Consider the following 12,809-nt stretch of genomic DNA (forward strand, 5'->3'; position numbering starts at 1 on the left):
AGCAGGAGTAGGCCATACGGCCCCTCGAGCCTGCTCCTCCATTTAATACGATCATGGCTGATCTGATCATGGATTCAGCTCCACTTCCCATAACTCCTTATCCCTTTATCGTTTAAGAAACTGTCTATGTCTGTCTTAAATTTATTCAATATCCTAGCTTCCACAGCTCTCTGAGGCAGCGAATTCCAGATTTACAACCCTCTAAGAAATTTCTCCTCATCTCAGTTTTAAATGAGACCACCATGCCCTCTAGTTCTAGTCTCCCCCCCATCAGTGGAAACATCCTCTCTGCATCCACCTAGTCAAGCCCCCTCATAATCTTATACCTTTCGATAAGATCACCTCTCATTCTTCTGAATTCCAATGAGTAGAGGCCCAACTTACTCAAACTTTCCTCATAAGTCAACCCACTCATCTCCGGAATCAACCTAGTGAACCTTCTCTGAACTGTCTCCAAAGCAAGTATATCCTTTTGTAAATAGGGAAACCAAAACGGCACTCATTATTCCAGGTGTGGCCTCACCAATACCCTGTATAGCTATAGCAAGACTTCCCTGCTTTTATACTCCAGCCCCTTTGCAATAAAGGCCAAGATTCCATTGGCCTTTCTGATCACTTGCTGTACCTGCATACTATACTTTTGTGTTGTATGCACAAGTACCCCCAGGTCCCGCTGTATTGCAGCACTTTACAATCTTTCTCCATTTAAATAATAACTTGCTCTTGATTTTTTTCTGCCAAAGTGCATGACTTTGCACTTTCCAACATTATACTGCATTTGCCAAATTTTTGCCCACTCACTTAGCCTGTCGATGTCCTTTTGCAGATTTTGTGCGTCCTCCTCACACATTGCTTTTCCTCCCATCTTTGTATCATCATCAAACTTGGCTACGTTACACTCAGTCCCTTCTTCCAAGTCGTTAATATATGCTGTAAATAGTTGGGGTCCCAGCACTGATCCCTGCGGCATCCTACTGGTTACTGTTTGCCAACCTGAAAATGAACCATTTATCCCGACTCTCTGTTTTCTGTTAGTTAGCCAATCCTCTAACCATGCTAATATATTAACCCCAACTCTGAATTTTTATCTTGTGCAGTAACCTTTTATGTATCACCGTGTCAAATGCCTTCTGGGAGTCCAAATAAACCACATCCACTGGTTGCTCTGTATCCACCCTGTCCGTTACATCCTCAAAGAATTTCAGCTAATTTGTCAAACATGACTTGCCCTTCATAAATCCATGCTGACTCTGCCTGACCAAATTTTGCTTTTCCAAATGTCCTGCTACTGCTTCTTTAATAATGGACTCCAACATTTTCCCAACCACAGATGTTAGGCTAACTGGTCTACAGTTTCCTGCTTTTTGCCCATGGTGTAAAGGAGACGGTTGGTGCCGGGAAACAGGAAACTATTAAAGTGACAGAGGGCATCGGAGGAGTCGCAGATGTAAGTGAGAAGAGCGTGGACAAGGAAAGAAAAAATATAGAGTCGAGATAGGAAGAAGTAAGTTCTGTGGGGCAAGAACAGGCTGAGACGATGGGTCTACGGGGGCAGTCCTGTTTGTGGATCTTGGGAAGGAGATAGAAGTGAGCTGTGCGGGGTTGGAGAACTATGAGGTTGATGGCTCTGAAGGTAAGATTTCCAGAGGAGATGCGGTCAGTGACGATCTGGAAATTATGGCTTGACATTCAGTAGTGGGGTCATGGTCCAGGGGGAGGTCGGACGAGGTGTCAGAGAGTTGGTGATCAGTCTTTGCAAGGTAGAGATCGGTTCGCCCAACAACAATGCTACGAGGTACTTGGACTTCTTTAAGAGCAGCAAGTCAACTTAATGCATTGCTACCCATCTTCCTGATAGCAGGTATCCCATCTGAAGCTCAAAGCCTCCAAATGAGTGCCTGTCGGCAACCTGGGACTTCAGCAGCAAATCTAACCCCAACGCTCTGCTTTATGGTGGGCATCTGCCTTCAGCATAGTGGGTGTGACAGCAATCTTAGATGTTCCAGTTGACCTGGCTAAAGTATCACCAAATTTGCTGGAATTCTTTTGAGGATGTAACAAACAGGGTGGATAAGGGGGAACCAGTAGATGTGGTGTATCTGGACTTCCAGAAGGCATTTGACAAGGTGCCACATAAAAGGTTACTGCACAAGATAAAAGTTTGCAGGGTTGGGGGTACTATATTAGCATGGACAGAGGATTGGCTAACTAACAGAAAACAGAGAGTCATGATACATGGGTAATTCTTTGGTTGGCAACCAGTAACTAGTGGGATGCTACAGGGATCAGTGCTGGGACCCCAACTATTTACAATCTATACAAATGAAGTACCCCCAGGTTCCGCTGTACTGTGGCACTTTGCAATCTTTCTCCATTTACATAATAACTTGCTCTTTGATTTTTTTTCTGCCAAAGTGCATGACCTCACACTTTCCAACATTATACTCCATCTGCCAAATTTTTGCCCACTCACTTAAGTCTGTCTGTGTCCTTTTGTAGAATTTTTGTGTCCTCCTCACATTACTTTGGAAGAAGGGACTGAGTGTAACATAGCCAAGTTTGCTGACGATACAAAGATGGGAGGAAAAGTAACGTGAGGAGGACACAAAAATTCTGCAAAAGGACACAGACAGACTTAAGTGAGTGGGCAAAAATTTGGCAGATGGAGTATAATGTTGGAAAGTGTGAGATCATGCACTTTGGCAGAAAAAAAATCCAAGAGCAAGTTATTATTTAAATGGAGAAAGATTGCAAAGTGCTGCAGTACAACGGGACCTGGGGGTACTTGTGCATGAACTTGAAAGGATAGTATGCAGGTACAGCAAGTGATCTCTTGGCCTTTATTGTAAAGGGGATATTGTATAAAAGCAGGGAAGTCTTGCTACAGCTATACAAGGTATCGGTGAGGCCACACCTGGAATACTGCGTGCAGTTTTGATTTCCATATTTATGAAAGGGTATACTTGTTTTGGAGGCAGTTCAGAGAAGGCTCACTAGGTTGATCCAGAGATGAGGGGTTGACTTATGAGGAAAAGTTGAGTAGGTTGGACCTCTACTCATTGGAATTCAGAAGAATGAGAGGTGATCTTATCGAAACGTTTAAGATTATGAGGGGGCTGACAAGGTGGATGCAGAGAGGATGTTTCCACTGATGGGGGAGACTAGAACTAGGGGGCATGATCTTAGAATAAGGGGCCACCCATCTAAAACAGAGATGGAGAAATTTCTTCTCAGAGGGTTGTAAATCTGTGGCATTCGCTGCCTCAGAGAGCTGTGGAAGCTGGGACATTGAATACATTTAAGACAGAAATAGACAGTTTCTTAAACGATAAGGGGATAAGGGGTTATGGGGAACAGGCAGGGAAGTGGAGCTGAGTCCATGATCAGATCAGCCATGATCTTATTGAATGGCAGAGCAGGCTCGAGGGGCCCTATGGCCTACTCCTGCTCCTGTTTCTTATATTCTTATGACAAGCTTCATGCAATGAATGGCGTTATATAGAAATACATAGTATTTACAGCACCAAAACAGGCTACTCAGCCCAACAGCTCTAATGCTGGTGTTTATGCTCCAATCGAGTCTCCTCTCAACGAATTTATCTCACTCTATCAACACATCCATCTACTTCTTTCTCCCTCATGCACTTATCCGGCTTCCCCCTTAAAGGCATCTACACTATTCGCCTCAACTGCTCCCTGTGGTAGCAGGTTCCACTCTGCTGAATTCCCGATTGGAATTATTAGCGTCTCTAGTTCTGGTCTCGCCCACAAGTAGAAACATCATCTCTACATTTATTTCATCAAACTCTTTCACAAGACCTCTATCAGGTCACCCCACAGTCTTCTCCTTTCTCGAGAAAGAATCCAAGGATTGAATTACAAGGAGCGATTACATAAACTGGGGTTGTATCCCCTGGAATTTGGACGGTTGAAGGATGTTTGATCAAAGTTTTCAAGCTATTAAGTGGAAGGGTAGATAGAGAGAAACTATTTCCGCTGGTTGGGGATTCTAGGATGAGGGGGCAAAGCTTAAAAGTTAGAGCCAGACCTTTCAGGAGTGAAGTTAGAAAGCACTTCGACAAGGCGGTAGTAGTTTGGAACTCTCTTCCGCAAACGACAATTGATGCCAGATCAATTATTAATTTAAAATCTGAGACTGAGAATTTTACAAAAGCAAAATATTGTGGATGCTGGAAATCGGAAATAAAAACAGAAAAATGCTGGAAACACTTAGCAGGTCAGGCAGTATCTGTGGAGAGAGGAACAGAGTTAACAGGGGCAAAACTGACCCTTTTATAGCCCCGTTACTGCCTCCGGGGGGAGCCCAGGGGAGGGGGCATTACCACCTCCAGAAAAATTGACTGGGAGTTTGCAGAGGCGCTGCCACCAGGCCAGAGTGCAACCATCGCTGTGCGAGGTGACCCCTCACCACCCCACAATGCCCCGTGGGTTGCGAAGCTGGTGGGCATCCGCTCTTGGGACGCTCCTTAAAGGGGACGATGCCAGCGCCCTGGGGTGCCATCTTCTGTCTGCCAACTCACGGGTTGGCTCAACGATGGCAGTCCTTGCGTGGTCCGTCTTTGGTGTCGGGCTGCAGGCCCGGTCGCACGCTGTTAGCCCAGCGGAGGCCATCAGTGGCCTTGCAGAGTGCGCGGCGGCCCTCCCGTTTAACCGAAGGGAGGGGCATGGAAGCGCATTAGAGCGCTACGTGAAGCACCCGTGTAGCGCTTCCTTCAGCGAAATGGTTACCGCCCCCATAGGAAGTTGAGCGCGCGAAATTACGCTCTGCTTCCTTTGAGGGCAATTCCGTGGCAGGGGTGGGACTTCTGCGCCAGAGGGTTACCACCCCCAATCGGGTCGCAGGGCAATTTCGCCCCCAATGGTACAGGTCGATGACCCTTCGTCAGAAGTGGAAAAAGTTAGAGATGTGGCACATTTTAAGCAACTGCAGGGGAAGAGAAAGGTGGGAGGTAGGAAAGAACAAAAGGGAAGATCTGTGATAGGGGATGGGTGACCAACAGCAAGAGCAGTGGAAGGAAGGTAGTGCAGGGGTCCCCTGCGGCCAACCCCTGCAAAACAGATACACCACTTTGGGTACTGTTGAAGGGGATGACTCATCGGGGGAGGGCAGCAGCAGCCAAGTCCATGGCACAATGGGTGGCTCTGCTGCACAGGAGGGCAGGAAAAAGAGTGGGAGAGCTATAGTGATAGGGGATTCAATTGTAAGGGGAATAGATAGACGTTTCTGCGGCCGCAACCGAGACTCCAGGATAGTATTGCCTCCCTGGTGCAAGGGTCAAGAATGTCTCGGAGCGGGTGCAGGGCAGTTTGAAGGGGGGAGGGTAAACAGCCAGTTATCGTGGTGCATATAGGTACCATCGATACAGGTAAAAAAACAGGATGAGGTCCTACAAGCTGAATTCAGGCAGCTAGGAGCGAAATTAAAAAGTAGGACCTCAAAAGTAGTAATCTCAGGATTGCTACCAGTGCCACGTGCTAGTCAGAGTAGGAATCACAGGATAGCTCAGATGAATATGTGGCTTGAGGAGTGGTGCAGAAGGGAGGGATTCAAATTCCTGGTACATTGCAACCGGTTCTGGGGGAGGTGAGACCAGTACAAACCAGAGGGTCTGCACCTGGGCAGGACCGGAACCAATGTCCTAGGGGGGAGTGTTTGGTAGTGCTGTTGGGGAGGGGTTAAACTAATATGGCAGAGAGATGAGAACCTATGCAGGGAGACAGAGGGAAGTTGAATGGGGGCAGAAGCAAAAGATAGAAAGAAGAAAAGTAAAAGTGGAGGGCAGAGAAACCCAAGGCAAAAAGCAAAAAGGGCCACATTGCAGCAAAATCCTAAAGGGGCAAAGACAAGCCTGAAGGCTCTGTGCCTTAATGCGAGGAGTATTCGGAATAAGATGGACGAATTAACTGCGCAGATAGCAGTTAACGGATATGATGTAACTGGCATCACGGAGACATGGCTCCAGGGTGACCAAGGCTGGGAACTCAACATCCAGGGGTATTCAACATTTAGGAAGGATAGACAGAAAGGAAAAGGAGGTGGGGTGGCGTTGCTGGTTAAAGAGGAAATTAATGCAATAGTAAGGAAGGACATTAGCTTGGATGATGTGGAATCTGTATGGGTGGAGCTACAGAATACCAAAAGACAGAAAACGCTAGTGGGAATTGTGTACAGACCAAACAGTAGTAATGAGGATGGGGACAGCATCAAACAAGAAATTAGGGATGCGTGCAATAAAGGTACAGCAGTTATTAAGGGCGACTTTAATCTACATATTGATTGGCTAACCAAACTGGTAGCAATGCGGTGGAGGAGGATTTCCTGGAGTGTATTAGGGATGGTTTTCCAGACCAATATGTCGAGGATCCAACTTGAGGGCTGGCCAGCCTAGACTTGGTGATGTGTAATGAGAAAGGACTAATTAACAATCTTGTTGTGCGAGGCCCCTTGGGGAAGAGTGACCATTATATGGTAGAATTCTTTATTAAGATGGAGAGTGACACAGTTAATTCAGAGACTAGGGGCCTGAACTTGGGGAAAGGTAACTTTGATGGTATGAGACGTGAATTGGCTAGAATAGACTGGCGAGTGATACTTAAAGGGTTGACGGTGGAGGCAATGGCAAACATTTAAAGATCACATGGATGAACTTCAACAATCGTACATCCCTGGCTGGAGTAAAAATAGAACGGGGAAGGTGGCTCAACCGTGGCTAACAAGGGAAATTAAGGATAGTGTTAAATCCAAGGAAGAGGCACATAAATTGGCCAGAAAAAGCAGCAAACCCGAGGACTGGGAGAATTTTGTAATACAGCAGAGGAGGATAAAGGGTTTAATTAGAAGGGGGAAGAGAGAGTATAAGAGGAAGCTTGCCGGGAACATAATCACTGGCTGCAAAAGCTTCGATAGATATGTGAAGACGAAAAGATTAGTGAAAACAAACGTAGGTCCCTTGCAGTCAAGATTCAGGTGAATTTATAATGGGGAACAAAGAAATGGCAGACCAGTTAAACAAATAATTTGGTTCTGTTTTCACAAAGGAAAACACAAATAACCTTCGGAAATACTAGGGGACCGAGGGTCTTGAGAAGGAGGAACTGAAGGATATCCTTATAAAGTGGGAAATTGTGTTCGGGAAATTGATGGGATTGAAGGCTGATAAATCCCCGGGGCCTGATAGTCTACATCCCAGAGTACTTAAGGAAGTGGCCATAGAAATAGTGGATGCATTGGTGATCATTTTCCAACAGTCTGTTGACTGTGGATCAGTTCCTATGGACTGGAGGGTAGCTAATGCAACACCACTGTTTGAAAAAGGAGGGAGAGAGAAAAAACGGGTAATTATAGACCGGTTAGCCTGACATCATTAGTGGGGAAAATGTTGGAATCAATTATTAAAGAAGAAATAGCAGCACATTTGGAAAGCAGTGACAGGATCAGTCCAAGTCAGCATGGATTTATGAAAGGGAAATCATGCTTGACAAATCTTCTGGACTTTTTTGAGGATGTAACTAGTAAAGTGGACAAGGGAGAACCAGTGGATGTGGTGTATTTGGACTTTCAAAAGGCGACTGACAAGGTCACGCACAAGAGATTGGTGTGCAAAATCAAAACACATGGTATTGGGGGTAATGTACTGACGTGCATAGAGAACTGGTTGGCAGACAGGAAGCAGAGAGTCGGGATAAACGGGTACTTTTCAGAATGGCAGGCAGTGTGATTAGTGGAGTGCCGCAGGGCTGAGTGCTGGGACCCCAGCTCTTTACAATATACATTAATGATTTAGATGAAGGAATTGAGTGTAATATCTCCATGTGTGCAGATGACACTAAACTGGGTGGCAGTGTGAGCTGTGAGGAGGACGCTAAAAGGCTGCAGGGTGACTTGGACAGGTTAGGTGAGTGGGCAAATGCATGGCATTTGTACTTAATCAGAACAAGTAGTGTATGTGTACAGTATATGTAACTTGGCCAGTTTGTAATAAATGTTCTGAAAAGTGATGACTATTCCAAAAAAGTTGATAATTTTATATTAAAAGTGAAATCCCAGAATATTTGAAATCTATCCAACAATACCTTATTTAAAAATGTGAGGTTATCCACTTTGGAGGCAAAAACATGAAGGCAGAATATTATCTGAATGGCGGCAGATTAGGAAACAGGGAGGTGCAACGAGACCTGGGTGTCATGGCTCATCAGTCATTGAAAGTTGGCATGCAGGTACAGCAGGCAGTGAAGGCGGCAAATGGTATGTTGGCTTTCATAGCAAGGGGATTTGAGTATAGGAGCAGGGAGGTCTTACTGCAGTTGTACAAGGCCTTGGTGAGGCCTCACCTGGAATATTGTGTTCAGTTTTGGTCTCCTAATCTGAGGAAGGACGTTCTTGCTATTGAGGGAGTGCAGCGAAGGTTCACCAGACTGATTCCCGGGATGGCTGGACTGACATATGAGGAGAGACTGGTTCAACTGGGCCTTTATACATTGGAGTTTGGAAGGATGAGAGGGGATCTCATAGAAATTTACAAGATTCTGACGGGACTGGACAGATTAGATGCGAGAAGAATGTTCCCAATGATGAGGAAGTCCAGAACCAGGGGACACAGCCTTAGGATAAGGGGTAGGCCATTTAGGACCGAGATGAGGAGAAACTTCTTCACTCAGAGAGTTGTTAACCTGTGGAATTCCATACCGCAGAGAGTTGCTGATGCCAGTTCATTGGATATATTCAAGAGGGAGTTAGATATGGCCCTTACGGCTAAAGGGATCAAGGGGTTTGGAGAGAAAGCAGGAAAGGGGTACTGAGGTGAATGATCAGCCATGAGCTTGTTGAATGGTGGTGCAAGCTCAAAGAGCCAAATGGCCTATTCCTGCACCTATTTTCTATGTTTCTAAAGGGTGGAAGCAGGCGATTAAATGACAAAAGGTCTGATAGTATAAAGCAAAAGGAGATGGTCATGGGATAAGTAAAGAAACAAAAGATAAATCTAGAAGAGGTGTAAATGGGAACAGATCGATTTTTGTTAACCAAAGGTATTAAGGGTTGTGGGGCAAAGGCAGGTATATGGAGTTAGGTCACAGGTCAGTCATGATCTCAGCGAATGGAGGAACAGGTTCGAGGGGCTAAATAGCCTCCTCCTGTTCCGAAAGGAGCCCCAGTCCGGTCAATCTCTTTTTTCCATAGAAATGAATTTGAGGAGAATGTTCTAAAATTGGTTGAGACCCGCAAAACATTTGCAGTCAAATTAGTTTCTTTATTGCAAAAGTGCAACAAGGTTTGCAGACAGAATAGAGAGGGGGCTAAAAAAGGAGGGGACCACAGTATTGATTAAAGAAACAATTACAGCTGTCAAGAGGGATGATTTATTGGAAAGATCAACAAATGAGGCCATATGGGTCAAATTCAAAAACAGAAGAGGGGTGATCACAGTGCTGGGAGTGTACGATAGACCCCCAGTCAGAGGGAGCTAGAAGAGCAAATATGTAGGGCAGTAATAGTAGGGGATTACCCAAATATTAACTAGGATAAAATGAGTGTGAAAGGTATAATGAGTGCAGAATTTCTAAAATGCATTCAAGAGAACTTTTTTAGCCAGTATATAGCAAGCGCAACAAGGGAGTCGGTGGTTCTGGACTTAGTTTTAGGGAATGAAGCTGGGCAGGTGGAAGGGGTAGCAGTGAGAGAGCATTTTGGTGGTAGTGATCATAATTCAGTTAGATTTAGGGTAGTTATGGAAAAGGACAAAGATAAACAAGGAATAAAAGTTCTCAATTGGGGAAAAGCCAATTTTGCTCAACGGAGAGGTGATTTAGCCATGGCGGACTAGTAACAGCTACTTGAAGGTAAATCAGCGGCAGGCATTCAAGGAGGAGATCCTGAGTATACAGAGCAAGTATGTTCCCTTAAAGAAAAAAGGGTGGGACGAACCAATCTAGAGCCCCCTAGATGTCAAAGGACATACAGGGTAGGATAAAGAAAAAAAGGAGGCTTATGACAAATACCGTGGGCTCAATATGGCAGAAAATCTAAAGGAGTATAGAAAGTACAGGGGTGCAATTAAAAAGGACATTAGGAAAGCAAAGAGAGAGCATGAAAAAATGTTGGCAAGTAAAATCAAGGAAAACCCAAAGATGTTTTACAAATACATTAAGAGCAAGAGGATAACTAGAGAAAGAGTGGACCCTATTAGAGACCATAAAGGTAATGCGTGTGTGGAGGTGGAAGACACGGGCATGGTGCTGAATGAATACTTTGCATCAGTTTTCACAAAAGAGAGGGGCGATGTAGACATTGCAATCAGGAGGAGTATGAAATATTAGATGAAATAAACATAGAAAGTATTAAGGGGCTTACCAGCTTTGAAAATGGATAAATCCCCAGGCCCAGATGAAAAAACAGATAGTAAAAGCTTTTACCGATACATAAAATGGAAGAGAGTGACTAAAGTAAATGTTGGTCCCTTAGAAGATGAGAAGGGGGATTTAACAATGGGAAATGTGGAAATGGCTGAGACCTTAAAACAATTATTTTGCTTCGGTCTTCACAGTGGAAGACACAAAAACCATGCCAAAAATTGCTGGTCACGGGAATGTGGGAAGGGAGGACCTTGAGACAATCACTATCACTAGGGGGGGTAGTGCTGGACAGGCTAATGGGACTGAAGGTAGACAAGTCCCCTCGTCCTGATGAAATGCATCCCAGGGTATTAAAAGAGATGGCGGAAGTTATAGCAGATGCATTCGTTATAATCTACCAAAATTCTTTGGACTCTGGGGAGGTACCAGCGGATTGGAAAGCAGCTAATGTAACGCCTCTGTTTAAAAAAAGGGGGCAGACAAAAGGCAGGTAACTATAGGCCGGTTAGTTTAACATCTGGAGTGGGGAAAATGCTTGAAGCTATCATTAAGGAAGAAATAGCGGGACATCTAGATAGGAACAGTGCAATCAAGCAGACGCAACATGGATTCATGAAGGGGAAATCATGTTTAACTAATTTACTGGAATTCTTTGAGGATATAATGGCATGGTGGATACAGGTGTACTGATGGATGTGGTGTATTTAGATTTCCAAAAGGCATTTCATAAGGTGCCACAGAAAAGGTTACTGCAGAAGATAAAGGTACACGGAGTCAGAGGAAATGTATTAGCATGGATCGAGAATTGGCTGGCTAACAGAAAGCAGAGAGTCAGGATAAATGGGTCCTTTTCGGGTTGGAAATTGGTGGTTAGTGGTGTGCCACAGGGATCGGTGCTGGGACCACAACTGTTTACAATATACATAGATGACCTGGAAGAGGGGACAGAGTGTAGTGTAACAACATTTGCAGATGACACAAAGATTAGTGGGAAAGCGGGTTGTGTAGAGGACACAGAGAGGCTGCAAAAAGATTTAGATAGGTTAAGCGAATGGGCAAAGGTTTGGCAGATGGAATACAATGTCGGAAAGTGTGAGGTCATCCACCTTGGGAAAAAAAAAAAAACAGTAAAAGGGAATATTATTTGAATGGGGAGAAATTACAACATGCTGAGGTGCAGAGGGACCTGGGGGTCCTTGTGCATGAAACTCTTTTGAGTTTACCTGCGAAAACATAAAACATGTATCCGTGCCACCCGACCTGGATGACACACACAAGACATTTACAAGGCCCTTTTTTGTTTTTTTGGGTTTTTTTTTTTTTGTGGTTTTTTTTTTTGGGCACTAAAATCAAATTTTTCCTTTTTTCCAGTGCCCCCTATAAAAGGAGAGGGGGACACTAAAAGCACCGGCAACCAAAACAAATTAAACTTAAAAAACGTAAAATCAAATTAAAATTTGGTTGCCGGGCGTGATGATGCACTCCAGTCCCTCCGGTGCCCACCTCTCGCGGAAGGCCGCGAGCGTACCGGTGGACACCGCGTGCTCCATCTCCAAGGACACCCTGGACCGGATGTAAGAGCGGAAGAGAGGCAGGCAGTCAGGTTGAACGACCCCCTCGACCGCCCGCTGCCTGGACCGGCTGATGGCACCCTTGGCCGTGCCCAGGAGCAGTCCTACGAGGAGGCCTTCGGACCTACCCGCTCCCCTCCGCACAGGGTGCCCAAAGATCAGGAGAGTGGGACTGAAGTGCAGCCAGAATTTCAGGAGCAGCCCCTTCAAATAGTGGAACAGGGGCTGCAACCTTGTGCATTCAATAAAAACATGGAACACGGACTCCTCCAGACCGCAGAAATTGCAGGCGGCCTGGGAGTCCGTGAACCGGCTTAAAAATTTATTGCACGGCACTGCTCCGTGCACCACCCTCCAGGCCAAGTCCCCGATGAATAGTGGGAGGACCCCTGCGTAGAGTGCCCTCCATCGGGGACCCCCGCCTCCTCCGGACGGCAAGATGGTCCTTGTGCATGAAAAAGTTAGTTTGCAGGTGCAGCAGGTAATCAGGAAGGCGAATGGAATGTTGGCCTTCATTGCGAGAGGGATGGAGTACAAAAGCAGGGAGGTCCTGCTGCAAATGTACAGGGTATTGGTGAGGCTGCACCTGGAGTACTGCGTGCAGTTTTGGTCACCTTACTTAAGGAAGGATATACTAGCTTTGGAGGGGGTACAGAGATGATTCACTCGGCTGATTCCGGAGATGAGGGGGTTATCTTATGATGATAGATTGAGTAGACTGGGTCTTTACTCGGAGTTCAGAAGGATGAGGGGTGATCTTATAGTAACATTTAAAATAATGAAAGGGATAGACAAGATAGAGGCAGAGAGGTTGTTTCCACTGGTCGGGGAGACTAGAACTAGGGGGCACAGCCTCAAAATACGGGG

At 45.5% G+C, this 12,809-nt stretch overlaps 1 protein-coding gene across 1 annotated transcript in view; it reads right to left on the reverse strand.

Moving 5' to 3' along the window:
• Window positions 1-12,809, reverse strand: part of npm1b (nucleophosmin 1b) — a 133,647-nt gene that overhangs the window by 117,240 nt on the left and 3,598 nt on the right. The window lies entirely within an intron of this gene.

Source organism: Pristiophorus japonicus, chromosome 2 (genome assembly GCF_044704955.1).
Source record: "Pristiophorus japonicus isolate sPriJap1 chromosome 2, sPriJap1.hap1, whole genome shotgun sequence".
Lineage (NCBI taxonomy): Eukaryota > Metazoa > Chordata > Chondrichthyes > Pristiophoridae > Pristiophorus > Pristiophorus japonicus.